Source organism: Xenopus tropicalis, chromosome 1 (assembly GCF_000004195.4).
Source record: "Xenopus tropicalis strain Nigerian chromosome 1, UCB_Xtro_10.0, whole genome shotgun sequence".
NCBI lineage: Eukaryota > Metazoa > Chordata > Amphibia > Anura > Pipidae > Xenopus > Xenopus tropicalis.
In genome coordinates, this window is record NC_030677.2 from 171,481,037 (window position 1) to 171,494,936 (window position 13,900).

The following is a 13,900-nucleotide window of genomic DNA, read 5'->3' on the forward strand; positions in this document are numbered from 1 at the left end:
GTAAGTAAATGGGCCCCTAAGTCTCTTTAAACAGCATTAATCATTCTCCAGATATGATTATATTAAGAAAAAATGACTAATTATGTGATCACAGTATCCTTCTATGAAATGCAAACCTCTACACAATCTTCAGTGCTTGTGGCTCATTCTAAAGCATATGCACAGGGTACAGCGAAACCCATGATTCATGTAATACACTATTATTAAACTGCTTTCCTTAGTATTTAAAATGTCACTTTATAACCTTGCCCTATGTGTAAATTATTGTTTCTACTTAACATTTATACTTGAATAGCCTTTCCTTTATCTGGCAGTAATGCAAAGAGATTTTCAATTAAGTACAATTTCTCGAGAACAGTTATTTTTGTTATATTACAGCTTTTCAGTTCCTGTTGAAAAATGAGGTTCTGAAGGTTGTTATGAAGGCTTATCTCATTTGAACATGTAATGCCTGAGGCAAATATATGCAGGTGAACATCTAAATGGAAGTGTGGAAATACTTAAATGAAAGATATTCTAGCAAGGAATGTAAAATAGTGAATAGAATTTATCAAAAGAGGGGTAATATGCCTAATAGGCTTTCAGCAAACTCATAAGTCTTGCTGAAGAGTTTCTTGTAAAGTTTATTTAATCGATCCCCTGGGTTTTCATAGAAAGCATCAATGTGTCACTGAAAGAAGCTTTCCATCAAGTCATATGTGGAACACTGTGTTTGTGCTTGTTCAAAGTCCAAGTAGCTATGCCCATTGCAGTAGAATGACTGTGAGAAGCACCAGAAGATAATACATTTTTTAATGCAAATCCCAGAACAAAATTAATCAAATTCTTAAATATAATGACATCAGAATAGCATTAGTTTTTAAAGGACAAGGAAAGTTAACATCACTGTGTGGTTGCAAAATGTTAGGCACCTTCTATGTGCATCATTTATATACTTCTGCCCTGGACTATTCCCATGGTAATTCACTGGTAAGCATGGTGTTGCCATGTTTCTTTTGCTCCCATGGAGTTCCTGCCCATACACCTAGTCCAAGCCCACCCATAAAAGGCCCTGAAGAAACCACACTACTCAGAAATGTAGCCCAGGAAAGTTTGTTTTTTCTTAGTAGAGAAGCACTGGCTTTGAGCAAACAGTAAGCAATTTTGCTCACTGGAGCGGGGGTGCCTAACTAATTGGCACCCCTGGCAATTTTAGTGCCTTTAAATATAGATCAATAGAGCTTGTTAATGAGTGTATTGGATAAATTATAAACCTTTATAATTAGATGGGAAATACAGGCTCAATGACATTTTTGCTAGTTTCTTGTTTCTAGGGAAAATCTCTTTATCAAAAGGCTTTTGTAGACCATTGCAGTCCTTAAGGGCTGCGGACACGGGGAGATTAGTTGCCCACGACAAATCTCCCTTTTCACGGGCGACTAATCTCCCCAAAATGCCATCCCACCGGTGATTGCATACGTGGTGCCAAGATTTCCCGAAATCGCAGGTGGGATGGCATTTCGGGGAGATTAGTCGCCCGTGAAAAGGGAGATTTGTCGCTGGCGACTAATCTCCCCGTGTGCCGCAGCCCTAGGGCAATGACACATAGGACATTTTGTCTCCTTTGGCTGCAGTGGGCAACAAAACATCCCACCTCCTGCGTTTATATTTATTTTTGCATGTTCAGATAGTGTTAATGCACCTTTTCTTTATAAGCCAATGAGCTCATGTCAATAAGAGGCATACAACAATCACTATCCATATTGAGGTAACACAAGTATTGGACAGGGCTCATGCTGAAACTATTTTGTATCGCCGAACCGCTGAATGGAGTTTGGAGCGAGACATTTCTTGACAACATGGCATATTGAGAGTTTAAATCTTCAATAATTATAAGATCAATCCCTGCATGAGTTCAGTCAGTGAAATGTGGGGCCAGTACCTTGAAGCTCAACTGCTTGAAAAAAGCTCAGTATTGACAGAAACAAACCAAAGCAGCTCTCTAAAAACAAAGTACCCTGTTTTTTTGCACTTTGCCCTGATCTCATTTGTGCGCCATCAGAAGCAAGTCCTTGGGCTCTTAGAATGAAACTCAAAGGAGAAAATTCACAAAAATGTCGGTAAAGTATAAAAATGTCATTTGTGCTCCGACTTAATCACAGACCAATTTTCTGTCATTTTTCCTCCTCTGCCGACAATTTTCAAAAATGTTGTTAAAAAGTGGTTGTGGCTATTGTTTACAAGCTTTTTGAGAATTAATTGTACCCACAACATTTTTACAGACATTTTTTTAAACCAAAGTGTCTCCGCCATAACAAAAAATGTCAGAAAATATATGTCAATAGGTTAACTTGACCTAAGTCTGTAAAAAGAAAATTTTCTGGTGCACAAACAACATTTTCATAGTGCAATAGCAACAAATTTGCACTATGGCAGCATTATGACAAATCTATAAAACTAGAAGATACCTTCTGTGCTTTTTTTGTGCTTACAAATTTTTTACAATTTGGCAACCGACACTTTGAGAACTGTGTACTTACTGACACTTTTGTAAATTTCCCCCCAAAGAGTTCCACCCTCCCTTTGTATACAGCGATGTCTGTTCAGCAGTAGTGCATATAAACTGCATAGGAAATGGACAGAACATGGGCCACACTTAGGGGCCCATTTACTTACTCACGAACGGGCTGAATGCGTCCGATTGCGTTTTTTTCGTAATGATCGGTATTTTGCGATTTTTTCGGAAAATTATCGCGACTTTTTCGTTACCAATACGATTTTTGCACTAGGAAATGGAAGGAGCTGAGTAGATCAGACAGCACTAAGCTCTAGGCTTTTTCATTAAATTTGAATTCAATGCAGAGTGCAGATGCTTTGCTCAGTGCAAGAGCTTAATTCATAGATTTGCTATCTGTTAACGTTTGGGACACTCTGCCTGGGTGGTTCATATCTGTGGGTATTATAATTACCATTTAAACTCAACCAAAGTTAGTAGGGCTCATCCACAGCCGCAGTTGCACTTTTCTCTGCAGTGAGTTGCATCTACAACAACTTTTACTGCTTTAGTGCGCTCTGCTCACTTCCATATAGTTGCACTCATCGCAGTCCTTTCTACCTTCCATTCTGAACTGAGCGCTGCTGCATGTAGACACACCCTCGAGCTACTGTTACCTCAAAACTAGGCGGCAGTTTCAGGGTCCCCTTAGCAGCCTGTGTCAATACAGATGCACTTGCATCTAAAGAATCAAGCGCAGATGTCATTCACATAACATTTTCAAAGTGCACTTGTGCAAAGTGAGTGAGTATACAGCATAATAGCAAGATAGATATATGGGAATCTGCCCAGTAACAGTGAAATAAGGAAGGGTTTAAAGCTTTAGGGATTGTTGTTATTATAGTTTCCTACATTATATTCCATTTTTTTTACAATCATTTTGTAAGAATCATTTTTGTGATCTGATGGCCATTCCACCCTTTATATATTTCAATAAAAGCAAATGTGTTTCCTAGGAAACAGTGAACAGGTAGAATTTCTGTTATTATCAAGTTCAAGGACTAAATATATATATTTATTTGTTAAGTATAAGCTTTCTACAGTTTATCTCCATTCTGTCCCGTAAAGAAAAGCTAGAGGCAAGAGCAAACCTTGATGCTGCTCGCTGATACATAACTGCATTCAGCACTAACAAAAGCAATAGGGTTTCTAAGCCTGACTGGCTTCTGTTTCTAGACAAGGGCCCTTTGCTTAAATAATAGGACCTTGAGTAAACAGCACATAGCTAACATTATTTTCTTAAATACAGGAAACATCAACTCTGATTGGAAACCATTTGCTTATTTTAATGGTTTTATTACAACAAAATAGATTTCCTATGCAATGATAATATTAAAGCACATAACTGTATTTATTTGCCACATTTCACTGAGCTGTATCTACAAAGCCACCTCCATATAATAAAAAATAGCCTTCAGATTATCATTTCTGGCAAACAGAAATAACAAAGATCCGTCGTACATCATGGCAAAAAATATATAATTAGCTGTAAAATGACCCCCCCACACACACATTTTCTATCTATCATCTATCTATCTATCTATCATCTATCTCTATCTGTCTATCTATCCTGGCAGTCTGTTTATTTATATCTTTCTCAGAGCATAACTGTCAATCATACCACTAAAGGAGTAGTTCACCTATAAATTAACTTTTAGTATGACGTAGACAGTTTGCAAATGGTCTCCTTTTTTGTTTTTTTATTTAGCTTTTTGTTCAGCAGCTCTCCAGTTTGGTGTTTCAGCAGCTATCTGGTTGCTAGGGTAATATTTTTCTTAGCACCCAGGCAGTGGTTTGATTGAAAATGTGGAACTGAATCAGACGATAGGTAACAAAAGGTGGCAATAACAATAGGATTGTAGCCTCACAGAACAACGTTTTTTGCCTGAAGGGTCAGTGACTCCCATTTAAAAGCTGGAAAAAAATAAAAAAGAAAGGCAGATAACTCAAAAACTATAAAGTTGTATATATATATACAGTATATAAATGACATAAATGACCACATTAATATCCAGTGTTCCACATTTTGTGTTTATGGAAGGACATTTGCAGACTTAAGGTCATGCTGCTTCTGTCTATACCACTGAATGGGAGAATTGATGTTCCTTTTGCATGAACTCAGACACATTTCCCTAAAAATAGATATGTCACGAGAGAAGCAGTAAAACAGCTCTTTTAGTTGTGACAGTATTAGTATGAACTCCATTATTTAGATGCATCAATATATAGAGCAGCAGATGTAGCAGTGTGTGCTGGGATATGTTCCATGGATTTTATTATGTTAGGGACATTGCAGACTGGAGAGACACTTTAATATCTTCTAGCTGAAATAAAGCAGCATCAGACTTATTGTCACTTGTATCACCAGAAAGACACTGGCAAATATCAAATATGTCTGGGAAAGAAAAATGATCTTGTACTTATTTTTGTCGCCAATGAAATGAGGGCTTTCCACCCTTTCCAGACACTTTTATTTTTACTACTTCGTAATGAATCAATGACTGTTTCATGTCTGTAGGAGTTTGAATGGTGTCCAAAGCAGGCAGAAAATGTGCAGGGTTAGTGATAACATTAATCCAAAGCTGTTTTATAGGCTTGTATGTTCAGCTGAATATTCAGTCATTCTGGGCACAATCTGCTGGAACATGGAATTGAGAGGCACCTCTCCACAATCCAGTCACATCCATGCTAAATGTCTGTTTTCTGTACATATAGGGGCATATTTATTATGCTGTGTAAAACAAATTCACCAAAAAAAATGGCATAAAAAGCTATGTGAAATAAACGGAGAAGATCGCCTTCTGAACGCCAGATTTTGCATAAAAACAAAATCTACTACCATACAAAGCCTCCAGTAAGCTAATAGTGTGCATAGAGGCTACCAAATACCCAACCACAGCCCTTATTTGGCACCACCATGAACTTTTATGATTAGTGATGAGTGAATTTTTTTGCCAGGCATGGATTTTCCACATTTCGCTATTGGTTTCACAAAACTTCCACGAAAAGGAAAAAATGAGTGGTACGTCAAAATGGGCATGGTCACATCAAAATAGGAACGGGCAAAAAAAGATGTGGTTGCAACAAAAATAGACGCAAGCAACAAAAAAAATCACGCAAAAACACTTTTCACAAATTTTTCTGTTGTTTCGCAAATTTTTAAGCGAAACGGGACAGATTTGCTCATTATTATTTATGATACTTGTGTTGCCCACGAGTAAAGGTTGGGGACCCCAGTCTGTGGCATCTTATAGCAGTCCCTCTGGCATTTGCCAGGATCCCCAGTTTGCCAGTCCGGGCCTGCTGACTAGTCTATATGGGGCAATATTTTTTCACCGCTATGTAAGACTCTTTTCAACAGAATACTGGCCATTTCTCTTTGCTCTTGAAAGCAAAGCAGCTGAAGAAACTTATTGCATGCAAGAGTTATCTCAAATAGGCATATGATTGCAGAAGGTTTTTGCACTGATCATTAATCAATATGATTGAATATACAAGAATAGTAGGTGTTTCTACTAACTATAAACAATGTACATTCTTCCTTTAAATCAGCAATTTAGGTTTTTTCTTCTGCTGAGTAACAGTGGAAAATTTTTGATTGCTCAGTAGCATTTCTTCCTCATGTTCAAATTTCATCAATATTAAAATGATGAAAAGCTGTACTAAGGTATTTCATATTATTAAAGAACACGACAAAACACTTTGATATAAGCAGACTCTGCTCCGCAACCTGGATCAAAGGGAAAACAGCCCTTTGGTTATTAATAGTTTTATCAGCTCTATGTTGAAATAAGCACGGGTTTAAGTCACACTTTTGAAGAAGGAAAACCAAAAAAAGTACAGATATATTTTTTATAAGTGAGATGCAACTTGAAAATGATTATTGTTTCTACCTTTAATTAACAATACAGGTATGGGACCTACTATCCACATGTTCGGGACTTACTTATTATTACTACTATTAATAGATCACTTAAACATAAATTAAACATTAATTTAACCCAATGATTCTTCTGCTACCAGTAAGGATTAATTACCGTATATACTCGAGTATAAGCCGATCTGAATATAAGCCGAGGTACCTAATTTTACCTAAGAAAACTGGAAAAACTTATTGACTCGAGTATAAGCCGAGGGAAATGCAGCCGCTACTGCAAGTTGAAGTGATATCACCCCCCTCCCAGCAGCCAATTAGCAGAACAATGTGAAAGCATCAAGATAGCAGCTCCCAGTATACATAGCAGAATAGCACTCAATAGTAAGAAATCCAAGTCAGGCTTGGGACTCCTCCAGTTACATGGGAGTGGGAGAAACAATAGGTTAGCTGAAAGCAATTCTAATGTGTAGCGCTGGCTCCTTCTGAAAGCTCAGACTCAGGCACACTTTACTTCTGCGCTGCAAGTTGGAGTGATATCCCCCCCTCACGCCCATCAACCAATCAGCAGAACAATGGGAAGGGAGCAAGATAGGGAATCATTTAATTATGAAATAAACCCAATAGGATTGTTCTGCCCCCAATAAGGGGTAATTATATATATTGTTCCATTTCGCCTATGGATGGGTATGTAGGGCACAATTGCCTCTGTGTGCAGCTACTGTTCTGTGGGGCTCCATTGAAAGTGGGAACCAAGGTGTTTGCATTGGATTACACCCCACTTTATGGCCCCTTTATTGGCAATATGGGAGGGGGGCATACAAGGAAATCCTTATGTGAAAGTGCCTGCACCCCTCCTATAATGTCTGCCTTATGTCTGAGGGATCTGACATTCCCAATGAACCTTTAAAAAAATAACTATGCAGATATTTGTAGTCTCTCAGGGCTAAAGGTCTGGTGTCTGAGGTGCAATGAGAGATTGTGCTGCTGAGGCGCAAGGGGAGAGCTCAGCGAATACCCATAATGAAATGGCACAAAGCGGCGCTACAGATCGGTGCCCTGAAAGTTCAGCGAATACCCAAAAACTAATAATTAAATGACACAAAGCGGCGCTACAGACCGGTGCCCTGATGCGCATACCTGTGAGGAGAAGCCGATGCTCGTCAACGATGCCGCACGTACAATGACGCGCACGCGCGCGTCAGCACGCACGTTAGGTCGGCGCTACCGTATATATGCGAGTATAAGCGCGAGTATAAGCCGAGGTTCACTTTTTAAGCACATTTTTAGTGCTCAAAAACTCGGCTTATACTCGAGTATATATGGTATATCTTAGTTGGGATCAAGTACAAGGTACTGTTTTATTATTATTATTATTATTATTATTACAGGGAAAACAAAAATATGTTGTGAATTATTTGATTAACATGGAGTCTATGGGAGATGGCCTTCTATAATTTAGAGCTTTCTGGATAACAGGTTTCCAGATAAGAGATCCTATACCTGTATATGAAGCCAGGACTGTGTTTGTCCTAGTAAAAAGCGTGACTACCTTAATGTTGCCCAGCTTGATTATTAGTACAGGTATTGGACCTGTTATCCAGAATGCGCAGGAACCAGGACCTTCCAGATAAGGGATCTTTCTGTAATTTGGATCTCTATACCTTAAGTGTACTGAAAAATTATTTAAACATTATATAAACTTAATGGGATTGTTTTGTCTCCAGTAAGAATTAATTCTATCTTAGTCGGGATCAAGTACACGGTTCTGTTTTATTACAGAGAAAATGGAAATCATTTTGAAAAATTTGAATTATTTTCTTATAATGGAGTCTATGGGAGATGGACTTCCTGTAATTTGGAACTTTCTGGATAATGGGTTTCCAGATATTGTAATATAAAAATAAATAGATTATAAATATATTAGAATAAAAATATATAAAAATAAAATAACTAGTCAAGCAATTTTTCAAATTTAAGTATTTAACAAAAAAATCTATTTTTTTCTATTCTTTGTTAATTTAAAATTTACCGTGGTTTTGTTTTCTTCCTTCCAGTTGTAGCCTTATAATATGATTTTACATTCTTGTCACATTGGCAGCTGCAAAATACTTGTTCTCTCCTTTGAACCTCACTGCTCATTCCATTCAGTACCATTATAAATCCTATCTATTCTATTGCCTCCCAAACTGTGCAACTGTATAATTATTGTTCTAAGCCTTTATTTATACAGCGCTGACATGTTACGCAGCACTTTGCACACAGGCAGTTCATCATTCACATCAGTCCACACTACTGGCTACAGAAGACTTTAAATGAAACACAAACATTTTTAGATCCCAAATAAACACAGGGACATTTGTGAGACTGAATGTTGAATTATGTGCCAAACAATATTATAAGGTTGTGCTAAGTGGGGCAGAGAGTTCCTTTAAATAATTCTTAAGGTTCAAGTAAAAGAAATGTATAATACAGAAAGATCATAATTACCTTGGTTAATACTTGAGCAACCTAATGCATTAATGGTACAGAATGTTATCGGCCACAGTGTGAGCTGCTGTGCACTTATATAGTACAAAAACGTTTTTGCATGATTAAGATAGATCGTGCCATATTTATTTCATAAGGATGAGGAGGTATTTTTTGGGGGGACGTGATTTCCCACAGGGGACAAAGCACCAGTCTACATAAATAACCATAGTACATTAATAGCACACTCTAAGGGATGCAGATTTCCTCTGCCATTTGGACATTTTAGATTAAATTAGTTGAGTCACTAAAGGTATGGAACACAGAGCAATTGTTTAAAGGGATCTGATGGAACAAATTCTGACCAGGTGACCCTCGGATCAGTATTTTTGTGTAAAGACCCTAGTCAGCATATGTGTGTGGTCATTTGTCACTGTGTTCACTAGCAACAACTCTCGTTGCATTGCTTTCACCCCCTACAGGGGCCCCCACCGCTCCCCCATAACCCCCCGCAGGGGAACCCGCCACCTGCCCCATGCCCTCTCCTGAACCTGCATAAGTTATCACATCAGGGGAGGGAGACCAGCGGGCTGTTCCAACCCTGGTCATTATAGTGCCCAACGCCCATCTTTTTTCTTCATTTTTGCATAGGGCTTGTCCGTTTCCCTGAGCTAAGGGGTCTCAGGCTTTTTTATGAGCGAAATGTATGTCAGACATTACTTTTGTTTTAAGTTTATGTGACTGCTCGAGTAGTGATCGAATGGTACTTAGTGCCAGCAGATTAAGATAAGGTGAGAGCAACTGCATAACACAGAGTCAGCCATACACCTGAGGGCTAGAAGGACACAGGGGAGAAGAGTGAGGCAGGGATAGAGGTGAGGCTGAGCCCACCTGACGTTGCCCTAGGTTAGTTCAATTGCTCACCTAAGATTCTGCAATAATAGGTCCACTTAGGATCAGTGTCTCGGAGCGGGGTTTTTCACCTCAATGGATATCTGTTTGGTGTCTGGTCTATTGGATTGAATAGCTATTTTTAATGCATACTATTAAAAGTTAAGTTTTATAGTATCGAACTCTGCTTTTTCAATAAGGATTCACTAAGTGGGGAGTTGCCAGTATGGATTTTTCTTTTTGGTTTTGTTGTTTGTATATTACTAGTTTAACTACCCGGCACACTGCTAGTATTGAACTGCATATGTGGGTGGTGCACTCAAACTTTGTTTGCAAATTATTATTGCAGCAGATTGTAGTTTTTAAAACATTTCACTCAAGGAATCCATGCTGAAATAATATCTGCTATTTTTAACATTGCCATTGTTATAATTACACACACTTGCAGGTGTCTTGTAAGGTCTTGTTAGTGCAAAATAACTTTTTTCTCTGGACAAGGCTGCAGCTACAGTGTCTCTAGTGCAAACAAGCAATAGTATCTTTTATTTCTCATTTCCAACATGTCTTCTATGGTAATTTATCTCGTAAGCTCAGGTGTTCCCAGACAGTTTAGAGAAGCCCTCAGCGATGCGTTTGCTGTCTGGATATCCAAGCAGAGCACAAGTGGATCTGTCAGAATTACTCATTCCCTTAATGATCCACCTGTGCTCCTGCGAGTATAGGCCGAAACCAAGTGCCTCGGGGGGAGGAGGTCTGAGGACAAATATGGGAAACAGTGTCTTTACTCACCGTTGGAATTTTCCCCATGATATGGCTTGCAGCTATTTTTCATAATTAACCTAATGTTCTGTGTTTACTTCTAACGGACTTTGAAATTAAAATGGTAAGTTGAAAAGCTAAAGACTATAACACTCTTCATAGGGAGATTGCTAAGGAAGAAGGGCATTCATTTTTGTTAACAAAGTTTCTAATTAAATGCAAAATGCACAATTGTTATTATATATACAGGTCAAAAAGAGAGGCAAAGATCTTTAATAGATTTAGAGCAAGACATACACTGTTGTTTAAAGGGAAAATATACCCTCAGAAAAAGGTGCAAAAGGTGCATAAATTCCATCTGAACTTCAGCCAGTAAATATAAATGTTTTTTTTTTTACACAGACATACGTGATTTCACAGATTGAAAGTGTAACCCCTTTTTGGCTGTAATTCAGGTCCCAGAATCCATCACTTCACAATGGAACAAGGTGAAAAATGGGCGGCATTACACTGTGAGCCTAAGGAGGGGAGGTTCCCAGTGAAAAGTAATAGCGATGGACCATCATGGTTTCTTTTCAGTATGAGAAATCAGGTATGCTTATATTTTTTTGGCAGTTCAAAAACATTTATGCACCTTTTCTAAATAAACCCAACTGAATAAACTCATGTCAAAAATGAAGTATATTTGTTTTTCTATATTTACAATCACAAATCTTAAACAGGGTCTAGTTTATCACAGTTATGAGACTCCCTGCCTACAAAATGGTATTGCTATAAGGAGTATAATAATGGGGACTTTTGCAGTTTGCAGTTTTCGTTTGACAAATTGAGAAAGCTACGTTTTTTGAGTTTTCTCTGTGACTTTTTTCTGTGACTTTTTTTGTTTGTGTCTTTTAATACATGACTGACATTTGTGGAAATGCGTTCATTTGTGGTTACTAAAAACTATAAAGCCACAGAAATTTGAATGTTAGTAAATCCCGCTAGCTGCTGTGTAGCCATGGGAGTGGCTATTAACGTTGAAATGGTATAGGGTGCACATTTACATAAAATATAACAGATTAGCTGTGCAGAATACAGTGGTTTAGTTCATTCATGTTTCTACAAAATTGTTATTTGTTGACAATAAATATTGTTTATTTGTAGGGGCTCAATAAAAACATGCAAACTTTAAATGTAAAAAAAATATGTTCAGCTTGTGGCATGACTGGTCCTTTAAATACATGGCTGCTCCCCTAACTCCCTACCTAAGTGTAAAGGTGGCCATACACGAGGCGATTTCGCTCGTTGTGCGATGAACGATTATATCGACAAACGATCGTATGGCGATCGAGTTCCCATACGATATGCCATCCACGGGCAACGATAATTCGGGAAAGATTTTGTCGCATCATTATCATAAAATACCTACGATCGTACATCTACGTACGATCGATGTCGTTGACTTCCGCTGCTGGCAATCGTGACATGCGCAGAGAACAATCGTTGAAAGACAAATGTCTGACACTCACACCAACTGGCAGATTTTATCGTTAAACGACCAAAATTTTTAAACCTGGCCGATCGATTTTGGGGACGATAATGTCGGCTCGTTTAGTGGGCCGACGATCGTTCGTACACCACCAACTATACGATAACTTAACAATAGCATCGGATCGTTCGGGAATCGGTCGTTTGTAAGTAAAAAATCGGTCCGTGTATGGCCACCTTAAGTCGGGTTACTCCACTTCCAGGATGCTCTTCTGTGTAATACATTAACTAGCCATGTACCCTTTTTGTATTCTTTTGCTGTCTGTCCTCACCTATACAATCAAATAGAGAGCTATAGAGAGCAAGTAATTTGTTGTTTTACCAATTGATAAATACACCCCTGGGACTTGCATTGCTTCTCATTACTTCAGTCCTGGAATAAATTATCCTGAAAGTACCCAAATAGTAGAGAGCTCAATTAAAAGTCAAAGGCAGCTGCTAAATGAAATCTGATTAATAAGCCTTTAAAATCCAAATTGTAAAGGGTTGGCCTCAGGGAAAATGACTGCAATTTTCAAGGAGCACTGCTTCTGTTTATAAAGGGATGCAAGAAAGCAAAACTTGAATAATAGAGAAGAAATAATTCACAGATCAAAAATAGATTTTTGTGTTTTTTTTCCAAATCTGGGGCACAGATAATTTGTGAACAGATCTAAAGGTAAAGCAGAGTTGTTAAAAGTAACCAGTGGAGTGAATAGCAGGGGGGAAATAGCAGAAATACATGGCCACAATGTTAAGAATATCAGCACGTATCATTATCAGATCTGTTCAGAAGCTCCAAAGATCATAAATAGTCCAAAGGACAGAAATATAAGGTATAACCATGGGGAAATACTTTTAGAAATAATACATACTAAATGAAGAGATTATCATAAAATAAGTACATACAGAGGAGTTGAAAAGGTTGGGAGCTAGCTTTAATGGATACTCCAATGCAGTTGCAGCAGAGGAGGCAGATGGCAAGAGGTGTGGGAATTTGGTAGCAGCAGTCATGCTGAGCTGGAGTAGGGGTTAGTTTGGTTGGTGGAGGCTTGGAACAAGTGTGTAAGGTAAAAATAAATTTAATAGAAGGAATGAAAGAGTGAGTAAAGCATGAAGTTTAGTTTTAGTAAGCAGTTTGTTCCAAAAATAAATCCAGTGAGCTGTGCCACCAATACAAATAAAGCCATACAAACACATTTGCATCTATTTGTAGACATAAGCACAAGCCCATAATGTTTAATCTCTGGAGCCAACAGTGAAACAGTAAGGAATATGCTGTTACTATATAAATATAGGATGATCATACAATTAGTTATGCCTTGTGTTGTTTATTCGTCTGTTTCTGGTGCCACTGGAATATATAATTTAGTGAATAGATTCTTATGTCTTCATTTGCCTGTATTTCTTTGCACTATGTAACCAGGATGGCATACATATTTGTATAACAGTTTGCCAACAGGTATTGTTTTACATTGGGATCATTGGCCTACAAGATATTTCCTGGAAATTTTGCATAGTTTTTACTTTAATATTTGCATTTGCAACAGCAATCATCAAAGCTTGCAGTAGAAATACTTTTGTCTTTCAGCTCCGAAAGTAGGATTTTCAGCAGCCATTATTCCAACACTTGGTTATCCCAGAACGGATTCTTGAACGGGTAATTCTAGTAAGAATGTGAAATATTCCACATCTGTGCTCCCAAGCCCTAAACATTATTCATGGAAGCAACAGAAAAGCATTCTTAATGGATCCTCTTAGATCCTGTTCTCCCATTGCTCAGATGCACTGGCTTGCATTACACATGCCTACGCTAAGTGCAGACTTGCACATTCCCTAAGGCAGTATGCTTTTAAAAACACTTA